A 20386-nucleotide genomic window follows, 5' to 3' on the forward strand; every position below is an offset into this window, starting at 1 on the left:
ACACTACGAGTTTAGGTTGAATTTAGCAGCATTAGATCAATTTAACCCTGCACCCGTCCACACGACGAAGCCATTTTTTGTTGATTTAAAGGGCTCTTAAAATCAATTTCTATACTCCTCCCTGACGAGGGGATTAGCACTGAGATTGACCCTGCTGGGTCGAATTTGGGGTAGTGTGGATGCAATTCGACGGTATTGGCCTCCGGGAGCTATCCCAGAGTGCTCCATTGTGACCACTCTGGACAGCACTCTCAACTCAGGTGCACTGGCCAGGTAGACAGGAAAAGCCCCGCAAACTTTTGAATTTCATTTCCTGTTTGGCCAGAGTAGTGAGCTGATCATCACAGGTGACCATGCAGAGATCATCAGCACAAGTGACTATGGAGTCCCAGAATCGCAAAAGAGCTCCAGCATGGACCGAATGGGAGGTACTGCATCTGATTGCTGTATGGGGAGACGAATCTGTGCTATCTGAACTCCGTTCCAAAAGACAAAATGCCAAAATATTTGAAAAAAATCTCCAAGGGCATGAAGGACAGAGGTTATAAGAGGGACCCACAGCAGTGCCGCATGAAGCCTACCAAAGAAGCAGAGAGGCAAACGGTCGCTCCGGGTCGGAGCCCCAGACATGCTGCTTTTATGATGAGCTGCATGCCATTCTAGGGGGTCCCCCTACAACTACCCCACCCCTGTGCTTCTCTCCTCCCGGGCTACCTTGGCAGTTATCCCCCCATTTGTGTGACGAATTAATAGAGAATGCATGAATTTGAAACAACAATGACTTTACTGCCTCTGCAAGCGGAGATCAAAGTGGGAGGGGAGGGCAGTTGGCTTACAGGGAAGTAGAGTGAACCAAGGGAGCAGGTTTTCATCAAGGAGAAACAAACAGAACTTTCACACTGTAGCCTGGCTAGTCATGAAACTGGTTTTCAAAGCTTCTCTAATGCACAGCACCCCATGCTGTGCTCTTCTAACCACCCTGGTGTCTGGCTGCATGTAAACAGTGGCCAGGCGATTTGCCTCAACTTCCCACCCCGCCATAAACATCTCCCCCTTACTCTCACAGATATTGTGGAGCACACAGCAAGCAGTAGTAACGATGGGAATATTGGTTTCACTGAGGTCTAACCGAGTCAGTAAACTGCACCAGTGAGCTTTTAAACATCCAAAGGCACATTCTACCACCATTCTGCACTTGCTCAGCCTATAGGTGAACTTCTCCTTACTACTGTCCAGGCTTCACGAGCCATGGGAGCAAGGGGTAGGCTGGGGTAGATGCAACCGCTTGGTACTGTTGACTGGGAGAGTAGCCTGAGGCAGAAGCCTCCAGCTGGCATGATATTCCAGGCAGGCCTGAATCTCCATTAGACGAACCTTAAAGAAGAGAATGACCTGAAATCATTCCCATTTTTGTCCAGGCGCCCCCCTCACCAACCTCACCAAGGCCGGCCAGGTGCACTTATGTCTGCCCAGGCACCCCCGACCAACCTAACTGAGGTCAGCGAGGAGCACCCAGGGGATGACAATGAGGGCTAGCAGTCATATTGCACCGTCTGCCATCCTCAAGGCAAGGGGATGCTGCTGTGTAGCACTGCAGTACCGCATCTGCCAGCAGCACCCAGGAGACATACGGTGACAGTGAGCTGAGTGGGCTCCATGCTTGCCGTGGTATGTCGTCTGCACGGGTAACCCAGGAAAAAAGGTGAGAAACGATTTTTTGCCATTGCTTTCATGGAGGGAGGGAGGGGCCTGATGACGTACCTAGAACCACCTGCGAAAATGTTTTTGCCGCATCAGGCATTGGGAGCTCAACTCAGAATTCCAATGGGCGGCGGAGACTGCGGGAACTGTGGGATAGCTACCCACAGTGCAATGCTCCAAAAGTCGACACTAGCCCCAGTACTGTGGACGCACACCACCGACTTAATGCACGTAGTGGGGACACTCATAGACTCATAGACTTTAAGGTCAAAAGGGACCATTATGATCATCTAATCTCACCTCCTGCACAATGCAGCCACAGAATCTCACCCGCCCACTCCTGTAACAAACCCCTAACCTATGTCTGAGTTATTGAAGTCCTCAAATTGTAGTTTGAAGACCTCAAGCTGCAGAGAATCCTCCAGCAAGTGACCCCTGCCCCATGCTGCAGAGGAAGGCGAAAAACCTCCAGGGCCTCTGCCAATCTGCCCTGGAGGAAAATTCCTTCCCGACCCCAAATATGGCGATCAGTTAAACCCTGAGCATGTGGGCAAGACTCACCAGCCAGCACACACAATCAACTGTATCAAATCGATTTCTAAGAAATTGACTTCTATTAAATCGACCTAATTTCGTGGTGTAGACATACCCTTAGACTTGGCCTTAGTCCATGGTTCCTCCTGCTCAAAATTGACGTAGAGTGGAAGGAGTATTGCACTGCAGCAGTGTGAGCTGTATTTCGTTCTGTGGATGATCAGTCCTATCACTGGTTTCAGAGTAGCAGCCGTGTTAGTCAAGTAAAAAGAACAGTAACAGTTGTACTTAAAGTTTACTTAACTTATTTTTTTTTTAGCAGAGAGCTTTTTGAGAGCTTCAGCTTTCGGATGCAGAGGAGATGACACACACACACAGGAGATATACATACAATACAGACAGAGAAAAAGGTGGAAGTATGCATACCAACAGGCAGAGTCTAATCAATTGAGATGAGCTATCGTTAGAAGGGAAAAAAAAACTTTGAAAGTGATATTAATAATTATAGAAGGTGTGAGGAGAGAGAAACATAGGGGAAATAGATTCAATTGGTGTAATGACCCAACCATTCCCAGTCTTTGTTTAGACTTTTTAGAATACAGTTATCTAGTTCTTTGCATATATTTTTTCAAGTTCTCTCTCTTCTTTTCTGTTTTTTTTTTTTTTTTTTGCAAAAAATCACCACCAAGTCTGTCACTGAGTGAGAGGAGAGAGAAGTGTTCTCCCACACTTTTTTTTGAAATATATGATCCTGATGTGTCAGATTTGTGTCCATTTATTCTTTTGCGTAGAGACTGTCCGGTTTGGCCAATCAGTCCTATCACTGTCTGACAATCCAACACTTTTCATAAGAACTAAATTTATTATAATTCTGAATTTTCTAAGAGACCAAAACCCTGATTCCCCCATCCTAATTAAAATGGAAAATGTTAAAAGTCAGACTCCACTGGACTAAGTGAGGGAAAAACAGGATGCTGTAGCCTGTCATCTCATTAAGTTATATTATTTAGCAGCTGTGTGCCATATTAAATAACATGTCATAAAATATGTGGTTATAGAGAATTTCAATAGACTTGACATCTAGATAAGAGAAAAGATAATAAAAATATTGGAGTCTTTTATAAGACAGCCCTCTGTAACAAGGGAGCACTGAACATAAAATGACTTTCACTAATAACTGTCTTTTGGTTCGTTAAAGCAATACAGTCAACACTCAGTAGGCTTAAACTAGCCAGTTATGGGATTTGTTTCTCTACTAAATGCAAAATTCAATTCAATCTTCAGTTGTTTAAAATTTAAAATATAAACTTTAGTATGTAATAAAAATTGCACTGCTGCTACTCATTATTAGCCTGGAAAAAATTCTATGGCGTTCAATAGACTACGCAGGCATTGATACTACTCTGGGGTTTATTAAAGACAGGACTTTGTATTTTAATAAATAAACCATGAAAAAGCTACAGCATTAAACAAATTAAGCCAATCCAATTTTATATATAGGAGCTGTACTTACAGTAAATGAAAACTTTGAAACGTGTCTCTTAGGTTGCAAATATAAAGATTATCCCGACTTGCATAGCATTATAGATATACACAATCAAAGCCTCGTCCAACCAGATACTCTCTCTCTTTTTCCACTGTCTTATATATATTATTAAATATGTGTGTTTCCATGGAGCTTAGAGGTCCCAACAGAGCTTGGAGCCCCATTGTACTGCGCACACTGTATTCGTAAAAATTAAGAGACAGTCTGCCCTGGGGAGCTTACAGTCTAACTACACGAGATAAAGGTGATAGGGGAAGTGAAAGCAAAGACCTTTGAAGTGATTTGTCCAATGTGTCACAATAGATTAACAACAGAGCCAGAAATAGAAACAGCCAAATTGTTCTGATTCCCAGCTCGTTGCCGTGCCCTCTATTTGGTAATGCCTTTTGATGTGTTTATTTCATACACACTTATTTAAGTAACTATATGGAAGTTACACAGAATTTGTTTGGCACTTAATAAATAAGGCAACTTGATTCAGTCCTAAGTAGAGCACAGGATCTGGTCCAAAAGGTGAATATAGCTGAACTGCTTGGTAATAGTGACCATAACATAATAAAATTGAACATTCCTGGGGGAGAGAAAAACACCAAATCAGCCCACAATGGTAGCATTTAATTTCAGAAAGGGGAACTACACAAAAATGAGGAAGTTAGTTAAACAGAAATTAAAAGGTACTGCGCCAAAATTGAAATCCCTGTAAGCTGCATGGAAACTTTTTAAAGACACAAGAGGCTCAATTTAAACATATCCCCAAATTAAAAAAAATATAGTAAGAGGACAAAAAAAGTGTCACCATGGCTAAACAACAAAGTAAAAGAGGCAGTTAGAGGCACAAAGGCATATTTTAAAAAGTGGAAGTTAAATCCTGTTGATGTAAATAGAAAGGAACATAAACTCTGGCAAGTGAAGGGTAAAAATATAATTAGGAAGGCCAAAAAAGAATTTGAAGAGCTAGCCAAAGATTCAAAATGTAACAGCAAATATTTTTTTGAGTACATCAGAAGCAGGAAGCAACAGGGGATGCATCACTTGATGATTATCTGTTCTGTTCATTCCCTCCGAATCACCTGGCATTGGCCACTGGCAGAAGACAGGATACTGGGCTAGTTGGATCATTGGTCCGATCCAGTATGGCTGTTCTTATGTTGAACTGAAAGCTGGGAGGATTGGGGAAAAAAAACCCTAAAAACACATACTTGCACATTTCAAGAGAAGCTTCTTGTATCTTCCATCACTCAGGGTGGGCTCAGGGTTTGAGGAAGGCTGCAAATTTGTCACGGAGGTCACGGATTCTGTGACTTTCCAGGACCTCCAAGACTTCTGCAGCAGCCACACCGGGCCACTGCTGGGACAGTCATGGGCCACTGTGCCGCTCCCACCCCCACAGCAGCAGAAATTTGGGTGTGGAAGAGGGATCAAGGCAGGGGGTTGGGACATGGGAGGGGGTGAGGGCTCTGGGCAGTGCTTACCTCGTGGGGGGGGGACGCTCCCTGGAAGCGGCGATGTGTCCTTCCTTCAGCTCCTAGGTGAAGGCACAGCCAGGCAGCTCCACACACTGTCTCTGCCCATAGGCGCCAAACCCGCAGCTTCAATTGACCACAGTTCCTGGGCTGCTCCTCCCAGACCACCTGCGGCCCCCCCAAGTCCACTCCCCCAAGCACCCAAGATTTAGGGGTATATAGTACAAGTCATGCACAGGTCACTGGCCGTGAATTTTTGTTTACTGCCTGTGACCTGTCCATGACTTTTACTAAAAACACCCCAGACGAAAACTTAGCTTTACTTATGACCCCACGTGCCCTAGAGCAGCATCTATCCTTCTAGCAAGATGACATAAAACAACCTTTCAAAAGTTTAGGAAATAAGTTCCCAGTTAAACTTGTACTAAACAATAAAGGTTCAATTCTTTTCTCAGAAACACACATATAATCCCATGGAATTGATAGTAATGGGGGGAATTACAGAATGCCATGATATTCTAGGTCATTGCCTGCCACAAACACACAGAAAGCACCTGATCCTGTAAGAACTCCATACGTGAAATACTCTCCTGTACAAAGAGTCATCGTATGGCCTACGTATAACTAAGCTTCATGTGAGATTTATGGTGGCCATCTCCATAGGGTAAGAATTTCATCCCATGTGGGGAGCTGTGTGCATTGAGGTGATGCAGAGTCAAGCTCAGACTCTAGGAGTAAATTTTCTCATTGTGGAGGAGGGTTCTGATTTTTCCAGCTTTATCACTCACATTAAATGAAGTTTCTCTCACCTCATAGAGGTGCAAACGGCTTCACCTCAGCTGATGTTGTGCAGGCTCAGTCAGTGAGGGGTACAAGTAGTATAACATGACTGCCTCATATGCTTTATCTACACAAACTAATTTCAAACTAAAATTTAGGCCTAAATATGCCTAAAATCATCATTGTTTTGAGTTCAAAATGCATCTGCAAGTGATCAATGATTTGTTAGAGCTTTGGTTTGTGGGAGATGTGACAGTAAATCTTTTCTTGTAGCTCCTTGAAACTCATTTGCACCAAACTTCTTTGACAATTAGGATTTGTTTTGAGTTCGATTAACTTCCATTCTCAGCTGCTTTTGCAATGGAAGTGTTAGATTTATAGTCCAATGCCTGGTACTGTGCAGAAAAGGAATAACACTCATATAGTCATTCTTTGTACAGTTTAACATACATTTTTAATGTTGATTTGTCCAGGCAGTAAAATAACCATCAGCATAACGCAAGGAGGGCATAATTCAAAAGTCTCTTGAAGTCAATGGGAAGTGAGGCAGTGTATCAGGCCCTTACTGTAAGAGACTAGGATGTAGGTGGTCTGGCCTAATGGTCGCAGCTGGGCTGAGGTCTGCCCACCAGGGACAGGAGTTGTCAGGCAGGAGTTGAAGGAACTGCAAGGTCAGGTCCCGTAAACAAAAGTCAGAGTCAGGCTGGGATCGGAGACTGGAGATCAGAGGTAGTACCAGGTTAGAATCAAGAGGGAGGAATCAGGGTCAGAGTCAGGCTGGAGTCAGAGGCTAGAAGATGAGGCAAAGTCTGGCATTGTAACAGGTTAAAGTCTGTGTGGCTGCCAAGACCACTTCTTGGGCCACTGCTGGGGTTAAGTAGGGGCACTTGGCTAAGCAGAGGGCTGCAGGATACTATCACCCGGCGTCTCTTTGGTGGTACTTCTGGCAGCTCCTACTTTCCATAATGCTCCCTGGCTATGCCTCTTCATGGCCTATCAGTGGCACTGTGGAAGTAACAGCCAAGGCTTTCAAGACCCATGTTCTAGTTCCTAGGTCCTTAAATTTACTTACTGCTTAACTCTGCCCTTCAAAGGATGCCAGTCTTTAAATGCCCTTTGGCACACAACCCTTTAACAAACTATCTTCTCCCCATAAAACCAACTACTTTATTATTTTTATTGTTATTTATTTGTGTTACTGTAGTGCCTAGCAGCCCTAGTCATGCACCAAGACTCAGTTGTGCTAGGTGATGTATAAACACAGAACAAAAAGATGGTCCCTGTTCCAGAGAGTTAACAATCTAAGTATTAATAAAAAAGGACAAGAAATGGATGCAGACAGGAACACAATGGGACAATACTGGTCATCAGGACAGGCAACAGGTTTGGTGCACCAGTGGCTGGCTTGGCTTGGCTGTTGTCAAGTTTCTTGTAAGCATCATGGCAAAGGACAATTTTACGGAGGGATGTGAAGGAGGATAAGGAGGTAGCTTTTTGTATCTTTATGGGGAGTTCCTCCCAAGCGTGAGGGGCGACATGGGAGAAGGCATGAAGGTGCCTGCATCCAAAACTATTAGTGATAGGCAAAAAATAAGCTGGTAAAGGGATGCATTCAGAATGGTCCTATGGAAGCACATTTAAAGTGGTCTGTGCTGTACAGTGGTTGTGATATTGGTGAGGAATGGGTGGGTAGAGGCTTAGAAGCTATATACTGCAACTTTGTTTCCCAAACAAAGATTTTTGTGTATAAATATAATCCAGAATGGCTTGTTTATTTGCTGCAGTTCAGCATACTTGTTTGTGTGTTTTAAAAAAAAAGGCAACCTGACCTTGTTTTATGAATTACCAACAGTTCAACTACAACTCTCATCTCAACCCCCCTTCAGGAATTTTCATTTCAAGGTTATGTGGTTTCATAATTTGTGATCTGCATTTCAGTAGTTGATAACTACAGTAATTGATAATATAGTGATTTAGTATGTCACAAACAGGTGGAGCATATTCTCCCTTTGTTTTCTCCTTAGAGAGCTGTGACTGTTATATAAAATGGAATGACATCTGGGAAAGCAGTGTTCTTCTGTTGAGTACCAATTGTTCACTTCTCCTACCCTTGCAAGGCAAACTTAATTGCTTTTGTTGACACAGGGATTAGATGACACAGGGAACACTGGTGATGTAATACTCAGTATTTGGATTTTGATACTGTCTCACAAAGTCCTTCTTGAACAATTAATTCTAATTTGCTTGGATAAAAACAGTCAGATAGAAAACTGTCTGAGACTGTAAACAGGTATTGATAAACTACAGTGTGTATCAAGCTGGGAGGAAAATATTGAAGCTTTTTTGTATTGCCTGGCCTTTTTTAACTTCTATTATTCATGATACAGAAGAGCAAGTAAAAAGCACAAGTACTAAATTAGCAAATTATGAAATGATACTAAATCAGAAGTAGTTACTAAATCAAGTGAGGACAGAGAAATAACACAAAGGGAAAGAACATTTAGAAACATGGGCAAGAAAATAAGAGAATAATCATAAACTTGGGAAAAATCAAGATAATAGATCTGGGGAAAAAATAATAGAGAACACAGATACTTAATGGGAGAGATAAAACTTGGACATATAAAACTATATGCCAAAAAAGACACATAGGAGACATGATAATTGACAGCAAATTAGCGATGAGTTTGCAATGTGAAATGGCTGCAGAAAAGGTCAATGCAGTTTTGGGAAGCATATGCACAGACGTCCCATTATGGCGTAGGCATGCTTGGATGAAACTACTCCTGGAATATTGAGTTCAGTGCTGGGCACCCTATTATCAAAAAGATATTGAGAAACTGGAGGAAGTTCAGAGGAATGAAACAAAAATGATCACTGGACCGGAGAGAGTGATTTATGAGGAAAGATTAAGAATGTCTAACTAGCAACTGAAAAGGGCTTAGGGCATGATAATTTAGCAGTACTTTTAGAGTACAGCTATATAGGAACTGGAGTATCAGTAATGATACCATAAAGGGATATACGGAATCACTGAATCGTTGGACTGAAAGTGACCTCAGCAGGTTCTCTGCACAGAGTCAGGACTATGTATTATCTAGACCAGGGATCGGCAACCTGGTTGCCGATCCCTGATCTAGACCATTCCTGACAGGTATTTGTCTAAATGTTCTTAAAAATCTCCACAATCTCCTTAGGTAATTTGTTCCAGTGCTCACTATTCTTACAGTTAGGCAGCTTTTCCTAATATCCAACTTAAACCCCCACATGCTGCAATATAAGCCCATTACATCTTGTCCTGTCTTTGGTGTATAAGGAAAAGAATTTATCACCGTCCACTTTATAACAACTTTTTACGTACCTGAAGACTGTAATCATTCCCCCTCAGTCTTCTCTTTTCCAGACTAAACAAACCCATTTTTTCAGTCTTTCCTCATGTTGGGGATGACCGCAAGTTACCTTGTGCTGTTGTTACAGCATAGTTCAGGGGGAGCTAATAGTGAACTGGCTTTTGACCTGCCCAGCTGGCTTGCAGCCACTCAACTGAATAAACAAGTAGAAATAAGGAAGGCCGGAGAGTGTTGAGTGTGGCAATAGAGAGCAGCAGTGTCTCTTACCAGAGCCCCCCCTTAGAAGGAGATGGTAATAAAAACAGCTATGAGGATTGCTTTAGACCAGCGGCAGGCAAACTTTTTGGCCCGAGGACCACATCGGGTTTCATAAATTGTATGGAGGGCTGGTTAGAGGAGGGGGTCATGGCCCAGCCCCCACCTCCTATCTGCCCCCCCCCGGGACACCTGCCCCATCCAACCCCCCCTGTTCCCTGACGGTCCCTCTGGGACCTGTGTCCCATCTACACACCCCTGCTCCCTGTCCCCATCCAACCCCTTCTCTCATTCCTGATGGCCTCTCCAGGACCCCTGCCCCATCCAACCACCCTTTCTCCCTGACTGCTCCCGGAACCCCTGCCCCTGACTGCCCCCTGCCATCCCATCCAACCCCGCCTCCTTCCTGACTGCCCCCCCAGGACCCCTGCCCCCATTCAACCCCCTGTTCCCCCCTGACCACCCTGACCCCTATCCACACCTCCGCCCCGACCACCACCCTGAACTCCCCTTCCCTCTATCCAACCCCCCATACCCCTTTACCGCACTGCTTGGAGTACCGGTGGCTTCCGGCGCTACAGTCGCACCACCCGGCTGCAGCAGGGCCACCCTGCCACTACTATGTAGCACAGAGCACCGGGTCAGGCCAGGCTCTGCAGCTGCACTGCCCCAGGAGCTCACAGCCCCACCACCCAGAGCATCGCGCCGGTGGTGAAGTGAGCAAGCTGGGGCTGTGGGGGAGGGAGGACAGCAGAGGAGGTGCTGGGGGTGAGCCTCCTGGGCCAGGAGCTTGGGGCCCGGGCAGGACAGTTCCGTGGGCCGGATGTGGTCCACGGGTGGTAGTTTGCCCACCTCTGATTTAGATGAACAGTCTCGCCTGCGGACCTAGGCTTTGTGGGTGCCCAGGAATTCCCCACACTGGCACAGCACCTGCTACGAGCCCTCAAGGACATGGCTGGAGGGTCCAGGACTGTCCGTAGCAGAAGGGGCGTAAACATTGATGCTTGCTGGAAAGCACATATTTAGTAATGCGTGAAGGCTGGGAAGCTTATTATACTTTGGCAACAAAACTGGTTATACTTATGCACCTGCTGTAGCTTCACTGAGTGTATCCAAGGCCCCCCACCCCCTCTTTGGCTCAACACCTTATAGGTCATGTTTGCTAGATCTTTAATAATTGTTGTTGCTCTCCTCTAGACTTTCTCCAGTTGAGGCCTTTCCGAAGCTGTGGTGCCAGTACTACAGTTGAGACCTTATCAGTACTGAGTGGAGTGGAAGAATTACTTCTTGTATCTTGCTTACAACACTGCTGCTAATAAATCCCAGAATTATATTTGCTTTTATTGAGGCCATATTACAACATTGACTCATAGCTAGTTAGTGATCCACTAAAACTCCCAGGTACTTTTCTGCAGTACTCTTTCCTATGCAGTCATTTCCCATTTTGTATTTCTGCAATTAATTATTGCTTCCTAACTGTAGTACTTTGCATTTGTCCTTATTGAATTTCATCCAGTTTATTTCAGACCACTTCTCCAGTTTGTCAAGATAATTTTCATATCTAATACTGTCCTCCAATATGCTTGCGACTCCTCCCAGCTTGGAGGAGTCGCAAGCATATATTTATAAATATACTTTTTGTGCCATTATATTAATCATTTATGAAGATACTGACTAGATCAGGACACAGGACAGATCCCTGCAGGACCCCACTTTATATCTTTCTCCATTGATAACTATTCTCTGATTATGATCTTCCAAATTGTTCCTTATAGTAGGTTTGCTTAGGCTAGGTTTCCCTAGTTTGCTTATGGGAAGGTGGGGTTACAACAAGTATACAGATATTTATAGAGTAAAGATGGCAGTGAATGAGAGGAAATGACTGAGAGTGGAAGTGGTATAACTGTGTGTAATGGGATGAAGAAAGGGAAAATTTATGGAAAGTACCTGGGAAAACTTTCTGAATGTGAGCTTAGTTTGTGGAATAGTCTCTTAAGAGAAATAGTAGGTATGCATCTGAAACCTCATTGACTTACACATGTGCAGCAAAGAATGTTGTATCAGACTTTTATATTTAGTTAAGATAATTTTCAAAGAACAGAATGTTATATGGTATGAATACAGTGGTAACAGGTCTAAATGTTACAGATCAATGACAGAATTAATGTTGAGGACAAAGAATACCTTTGTAACTGAATATGTAACTGAATGTCCATACCAACTTTTAGTGATTCTTGTACAGGACAATAGCAATGCCCCCATTCTGTTCGGAAAGCAGAACATCAACTTTGCAATTCTTCATACTTGTCTTGAATTTATGAGCTCCTGGCAGAAAGAAGGATAATAATGCCTGTTTGTACTACAGGTGAATCTCTTCAGCCATAAACAGAATGCTATATTAGCAACTGTCTGGTTAAGAGTTCATGCAACTTTCCCCTGCAACTGACAAGTGGACACTATCAAGATGAAAGATCTGTACTGGCTGAACCTCATCAATCTGCAGTATCTCAGAACAGCATTGACTTCTATTGTGCAGGGGAGAGAGTGGAAAAACTAGTACATTTCTTATTTAAATTAGATTAAAATGAGTGATTTCTGCCATTATATCAATAAATATAGAGTACACTACAATATATAGTAATGTTGGTTTCCCTAGACCAATAAAAAAATGAGGTCGTGGATGAGAGAAGTTTATTGCCTTGTAGTTTCTCCTCTGAATTCTTGTTGTTGTTTAATTAAAGCGCTTATATTATTCTATACTAACTCAACATTATAGTGTTTTGCTCACATGTGCTTTCCTATACATTGAGTGGTGTTCAGTATGATTCATTTGAAAAAAGGAAGCTATAACTGTATTGTGCTGCAATGAAGAATGGTATATTTAAAAGAGACTCTCATGAATCTAATCTGATATTATGTTTTAATCATGGCCTGTATTTCTAACCTATTCTACAGATACATAATGTGGATCTCCTTTTGTAGCAAGCATCAAATATATTCATGTTTGCAACTTACAAACTTGTTTTAAAAATAGCCTGCCTTTGCATGGTGTGTTACAATGAAAATTATGCTGTGGTAAAACAATTCACTGTGTTATTCTTGGAACTGTTCTTCTAATGCTGTTAAATATTGTATCAGAAACAGGTCATTACCAGCTAAGGGCTGGTATTGTCTGTCTAGCCATCATTGGGAAAACTTCATTTTATGACTCTTGTCCTCTTACTGTTATAATCTTATGACTGTTCTGATTCCACTATTATGAATTGTTTTCACATGTATTGTACATTCTTATATCAAACTATATATTGTTATGATGCCATTAGAATGATAACTGCCTATGACTGTTGCCATTTGGGATGATACAGGACCAAGAAGGTGAAGGTAAAGTATTAGCATCTTTAAAACAATTATAGAAATAAAATGAGAAGTTTCATCCTACAAGGAAAAATGGAGAGAATAGGGATGTAGTTAAATACCCCAAATATCATGAAGCTCCCCCGCCCCCAACAGTATATAAAAAGGTTAAATTTAGGGGCCTGATTCTGATAAGGAGGCTGTGAATTCACATCTGTGAATGTTCGTGATTTTTGCCAGAATTTCTTGACTTGTTCCTTTTCTAGCATGGGGCTAGATAATTTCTTCTGATTCCATGACTGGTGGACTCTAGACTCAGGTCTAGAAGATCCAGGGGGGAGGAGGAATACAACTATTTCCTCCCAATGTTCATTCATCTATCCATCCCTGACTGTTTGGAAGCCCATCCATGGAAACAGCATGAGGATCAGGATCAGTATATGGGGAAGAGTCAATCCAAGTGATGCTGTCTCTGTGAAGATAGAAACCGACAGGGAAGGAACTATTTGTCCTCTTGACCACCTCCAGGGGGCATCTGGATTACTGGTTGGAGAGCTTGCGATATCATGGCTTCTGCAGTAGCCATGATACTTTGAAGGGTGGGGAGAACTAGAGGGGATGAGCAATATTCAGTAGAAAGAGGGTCTTCACACAGGGAGCTCTGACTTTTGCCACTCTTGGGAGATCCATAAATTTAAGGGATGAACCTTTTCTCACAGAGGACAGATCCTTGTCTAAACCTTACTGCCAGGAATTTCTGGAATGCCTTCTTCCCAAAGTATTTTTTGCATGTACGGGTCAATTTGACCCTTGCCATTCTCCTAAATTTAACATGACAAAACCACAGTTGAGATTATTATACATTGAAATAATGTGAGTATTCTGCACAGGCTCACTCCTCCAGTTTCTCAACCAAAGTATGGTATATTTGTAACATACTCCATTCTGAAAGTGTAAATGAGTTATGAGTATGCAGGACCAAAATGTGTTTAAATGTAGGAACTTTCTCCAGTAGGCAAAGCTGCAGTGAGTGATTCATATGTATTGTATGTCACGAGGTGGAAAGTAGAGGCAAATTGTCAGCAGTAAATTTCCCTCTTAGTGGAACTTTCTACTGGTGCAAAGGTGGGCTTGTACGGTGCCCTGCACTGGCAAATCCCTCTTCCCAGAGGAGGGAGTGGAGAAGAAGAACTAAGGGCCCTATGCCAGTGACATAAATTAGAACTTTACAACAGAAGCTCTAAAGTGCATTGGACTGGCCTTTAGAATGTGGGAGTCAGATGCTCACCCTACACTCCCCTGTACTGAGCAGAGCTCTGGAGCAGAAAGAATCCGGGGCCCATAGTTTTCCTGTGAAGCTGGACTCATCCCTTTTATGCTGTACCTTGCAGAATCTTTGCTCATAGACAGATATGGCAGATATATATAATAGTGTCAACAAAGGTTTAATCAAACAGTGTTCTGAAATATGCACCACTTTTATTTTCAGTGTGATGAAAATTGCTTTGAGGAAGCAAAGGTTTCAAGTCACCCCATTCAAAACTGTAAATGGTGAACACAAGTGTGTTGTCTTCAATGGGCTTTGGTTCAGTTGTTTTATCACCACAGGTTTGAGATGGCCACACTGCATGCAAATGGCATTGGCCAGCTATACTTTTGTGGATGTATCTGGGACAGCATGGAGGTTGAATAATTTATCATCAAAATTCATGGGGATTTTATTTTTTGTATATTTTTCATTCTTTATAATGTACAGTTAGATAGCTGACAACTTCTGTAGCCTGACTACTGTTCTATAAGAACCATAGAAACAATATATACATACAGCACACAAAGGAAATATAGACAAATATATCTGCAAATTATATTTTATACATTGAAATTATTTTGATATATATTTCCAAGTGGGAAATTAAATAATATATTTTAAACTCAATATGCCATTAATTAGGGCTCCAGTTTCTCAATTCCATGACACTTCAGCTTGTTTAATTACTTTTTGAACAGATATAACTTCAGACTATTAGACAGAAATTTTCTGAAGCAACTGAAGCATTTGGTAACTTATTTCATTAAATGAACAGCTTGAATGATTCAAAATGCAAAAAAGTTTATTATGACTTTATAACAAACCACACTGACAGATAACAAATTGATACATTTATTGTTATATCTTTTTCTATCATACAATTGGCTGAAATCAAAGTGACTTCTGGGAGGAAGTTTTGCCTAGTCTAGTGGATAGAAGTGGGGTGTGGTCAGCTCTCCTGTATTCTAGTCCCAACTCTGTCACTGACTCAGTGAAAGGACTAGAAAAATATCACTTACCCTGATTTGTAAAATAAGGATTTTATATGTAATATATCATCCTCCATCTCAAAGGATCTGATCGCACTGCTAGGGTACTCAGGAGTTGCTTGACTTGCCACTGAACTAAAATATAATAGCTATTCAAGAGCAAACACCAAAGGTAAATACACAATAGTTTAGCAGATGCAGAGGTTCCCTTTTACACAATGGGTTTAGAGTGAGGTCATATTAAAGAAGATGACCACAGATATTGTAATCTGCAAAGAGGATTTAGGTAAGCAGAATGTAGTTACCATGGCTGAAATTTGTCCAGGATACTGGGATTAATAAATCTTTTATGAAAAGTACTGTACTGAGGGATCTGCGATCACAGTTTTATTCCCTTTGATAACACTCCTAGTACCATGCTGGGGGCAGGGGGAGAACTGAGCCAGAAGATGGAATCTATTCCATCACCCCCACCATTTCCTACATGACCTTGAGGTTCCATATAAGCCCACTGTCTAATTGCTGGCCCACCCTGCTGCTGTCTTAGTGAAAGGTGAAACGAGTTCACTGTACAAAGATTCATGGCTGTAGACTGAAATGGATACATTTCCCTAGTACTCCTCAGTATTGTGAGGACAAATTTTGCAGTGTGTTTTAAGCAATGCAAAGTGTTATAGAAATGCAAAATATTCACTATATTATTATTCAACCTCACTAATCTTCAAGGGATTGACTAAAAGTAAAAGTCCAAATTCATTTGTGATGTAACTCCATTGACTTCAGTATTGACACCAAGGATGAATCAGATCCATAATTTTGTTAGAAAATCCAAACTTTGGGATAATTCTACTGTGAGGTAACTTCCTTTTCCTTTAGTGGAAGAATCAGGGTTTGTACAGTAAAAAGAAGGTGGACTCAACTGAGCAGAAATAGATAGTTTGGAAGCAGTACAAAAGCAATTCATGATAGCAGTAAGGACTAATGATGGCTGAAATGAGGTTTAGAAGAGAGGACATGAAAGGTTAAGATGAAAATGCCAGACAGATGTTAGGTGCAAATGCATTTGTCACCTTATTTTACATGATATATTCAATGTAATGAAGAAGGTGTCTGAAAGCTGAGCAGATGAGGAGAGCAGTTTATATATCAAAGACAAAAGCTGAATATGCATTTGGTAGAATGACAAGATCAATTATTTGAATTAATCTTCTTCCATCAAATGTAACCAGATAGTGGAGCTCAGTAACAATAAAGAGCGATAGGCGGACAACAAAATGGGAAGTTTGGCATTAAGATGGTATAAAATGCCATTTAGGATGATAGCAAAGGCAACTACATAATTTACATGTTCAGTCAGTTTTGATTATCGGAAATACATTATTTTCCTCACTCCTTTTTTGGTGGATTTTGCTGACAGAGTTACATGCAACTTGTTATACTGTGGAATTTCCTCCTTCAATGGCAATTTAAAGTTTCTGAATTTGAGCACCGTTGTTTCATTATAAACACAATTATCTTGATGTACCAGAGCCTTGCTTGATTCTTTGAATTTATAGAATTAAGTAACTCCTTTGTTAGTAATGTGCTTAGTGATACTGAACCAAGTGCATCCCTCGTATACCTCCACTGCAGAAACAGACAACTTTGGCCCATACTGGGTTTGACTTCAATGTGAAAACTCGTGAAATAAAGGGGATGGGAAGAGGGGAAGAATACGCACTGGGAAGCAAGTATTTGGTCACGGTATCATCTGCAAAGGTATTTTTATGTATTTGATGAAGATTTCCACTATATGTAATCTCTTTTGCAATCCTAAATAAGATACAGTCACTAAAAATCATCATTCATCAATCATCTAGTCCAGGGGTAGGCAACCTATGGCATGGGTGCCGAAGGCGGCACGTGAGCTGATTTTCACCAGTCCGGGGGGGGTCTGCTTTTTATTTAATTTTAAATGAGGCTTCTTAAACATTTTAAAAACCTTATTTACTTTACATACAACAATAGTTTAGTTATATATTATAGACTTAGAGAAAGAGACCTTCTAAGAATGTTAAAATGTATTACTGGCACGCAAAACCTTAAATTAGAGTGAATGAATGAAGACTCGGCACACCACTTCTGAAAGGTTGCCGACCCCTGATCTAGTCTAAAGAGGCAAAACTATGATAATCTCAGATACCACTGTGCGGTAACTGTTGTCAAATGCTGTGTTTCTAATGGTAATTGCTGTATGTACTTTACTAATGAACTGTATACTGTACTAATTCAGCTGCAATTTTAAATACTTCATAAATTAATGTTTGAATAGTATTATGAAAAATGAAAAATACAATATACATGCTACTGCACAGAGCACATCACTAACTCATCTGCAAGCCTCCCTACATGATCTGTATGATACGTTCATGCTGGAGTGGAATACATGACCATGCTTGAGGGTTCAGCAAACTCATTTGTTATAATTTGTTAATTTCAATATACACTTTTATTGACCATTAACTTTTTAAAAATAACTGTCAAAAGTTGAACTAGTGTTCAAATTTCAGGCATTTCTGGCTGCAGTTTACATTTTGTGGAATGTACTTATTTACCTTCAGATGAGATTGTCTCTCTTGATCGTTGAGGGAAAGTTTTCTCTCTAGAGGATAGAAGGTTTGAATCTAGTTTCTTGTAATATAATTGTGAGTTTACAGTATCTATAGTATGCAATGACAGACCTAACAATATTTGTAAAATAGGTCTTTCCTGACGGTATTGCAGAAATTCTGATTTATACAACCGAAGCTTGAAACAGGCCAGCGAAATAAACCTGCTAAAAAGCTGTGATCTCTTCCATATATTAGTTCAAGATAATTAAAGAACACTCTCAAATATAAAAAGAGAAATATGCCTAAGTATTAAGGTAATTTCCTTTTGTCTTTCCATGAACAGTAATAGATATTGCCTAAACCGGGGAGTTTAATAGTATACTTGTGTTATACAAGCATATGAAGATAAAAAGATTATGAAAAATACTATAACCTTTAAAAACAAAACTTAAAATCTGAATAACATATTTCCTTAAGGAAATGAGAAGAATGCTCAGCTACCAGTTTAATTGAAGATAGTCAGGTCTCAGATTCTTGAAGATTGGGAAAGTAGCAGCTATAAAGCCACTATTCAAATAACTACAAAGTATTGTAAAATGTTTATACATGGGTTAGTTTAAAATCAGCTTTGTGTACCCAGAAAGCAGCTTATCTGGATTAAAGAAGGAATGTGAGTTTGTGAAAGGATGATCTTTTTAACCAATATGGAACTATCTGGACCGAGGAATTTATTTTAAAGCAAAAACCATTTGCTAAGATTCCACTTCAAAGATTATTGGTCAAGATAAAGAGTTAGTTCTATCACGCAGTGATGCTGTTAGTAAATGGAAATGCAGTTTTATGCAGAGAACAGTAAAATAAAAAGTATGGAAGCAATGAACCAGATTGGGGAGTATTAAATAGAAGCATCATGTTGTATACTGACAAGAAAAGGGATTTAGAGACTATGGTGCAAAATTTCTTTGAAACCATTAGCACAGAGCATAGCTATAGTAAACAAGAGAAACTATACTGGGATGCATCAGAACAGCAATACAAATCAATAGAAATGGTACCATTAAGGCAGTGTTTTATAATGCTGTATTGGGTTTTATCCCTATGTATGGAATAGTACAGTAACATCTTTGAACCAGATTCTGAGCTGGCATAAGTTGGCATAGTTCTATCAAATACTATGTCAACAGCCTCTTTCCATAAAATAAGATAGTCCTCATTTTTATTTGATTCCTAATTAATGTAAATAAATATTTCTGCTTGCAAAAAGTCTGTAGCAAGACACATTTGTTAGTGGCTGTGATTCCTTTCTCAGCTCTAGAGAAAGGAGATGTTTTGCAGAAGGGCTTCTAAAAATTGTGCTTACTTGGTAATGAATTGTATAAGTAGGCTGCCTGTTAATAACACTTTAAATAAATTGAGCCCCATTTTCCTGGGGTCTAGATTTACACAATCTTATCAATTGTTTACAACAAACAGGAATATTGGCTAGATAACGGACTCCCAAGTCTATTTCTTATTAAGATCTTGAGGAACAGTGACCCATTGTTTGCAGGAATATTCCGCTTAGGATCCAGAGAACAGAAGTCAAAGGTAGTGACAATGTTACTTGTTGTCCCTTTTTATTTATTTATTTATTTTTTTGGAGAAAAAAACTATTTGGCATTAAGTGAGTGAGTCTTTCTGACAGCTATATTTCAAATTTGAAATAATTATTTTTCAGTATCCCAACCCTAATGTGCTAATTGTTAATTTGAGCTTTTGAAAGATATCCTGGCAATAATGTGATAATTACTCATGCTGCTACAGTATTTTAATTAGATATGAGCTGAAGTGTTTGAGGATAATTAGGATTCAACCAATTAAGCTTATTGGAAGTTCATGAACACAAGCACCTACCTATTTTTCCAGATAAATTCAAGATGGCTCCTATAATTAGAGCTGGTGATACACGTAAGCAGACTAAGCAATTTCTTAGACCCCAAGCAGCTCACAGGAGCCCCTTATTAATTATTAGTATGTGTTGGAGTGGGGGATATATTCCTTCTTAGGGCCCTCAATGGGCTAGCACTGCCTCTCCCTATAATTTTGTGGCATTGTCAATAATATGCAGAAGATTGTGAGATTGAATCTGCATTCAATTCAAAGCTAAAAGATTTCAGCTTTGCCTCCAAAGTACCTACCAAGCTGTTTTCTGTTTTCGTTGTTAGAGAGACTACTGTAACCTCACTCTAATATTCAGATTGGTAATGACAGCTATATGAGTATCTACAGTTGGTTTAAAAAAGTCTTCTTGTCTGAGTTCAGGCACATTTCCTTATTTTCAGGGATTGTATCACGTCAGACATAGCTTTTTATAATGGGACATGCACTCATTAAATCTAAATATTTTTGAAATTTTCTCCAATGTGGCTGCTGGACTGTTCCATAAAAGTGCTGGTCCCTTTATTAGGCCTTGGTATTACTTTTGGGTTCCTACTAGAATAGGTTCGGGGAAATTACTCAAATATTCCTGCATGC

The sequence above is a fragment of the Mauremys reevesii genome, linkage group 7 (assembly GCF_016161935.1).
Source record: "Mauremys reevesii isolate NIE-2019 linkage group 7, ASM1616193v1, whole genome shotgun sequence".
NCBI lineage: Eukaryota > Metazoa > Chordata > Testudines > Geoemydidae > Mauremys > Mauremys reevesii.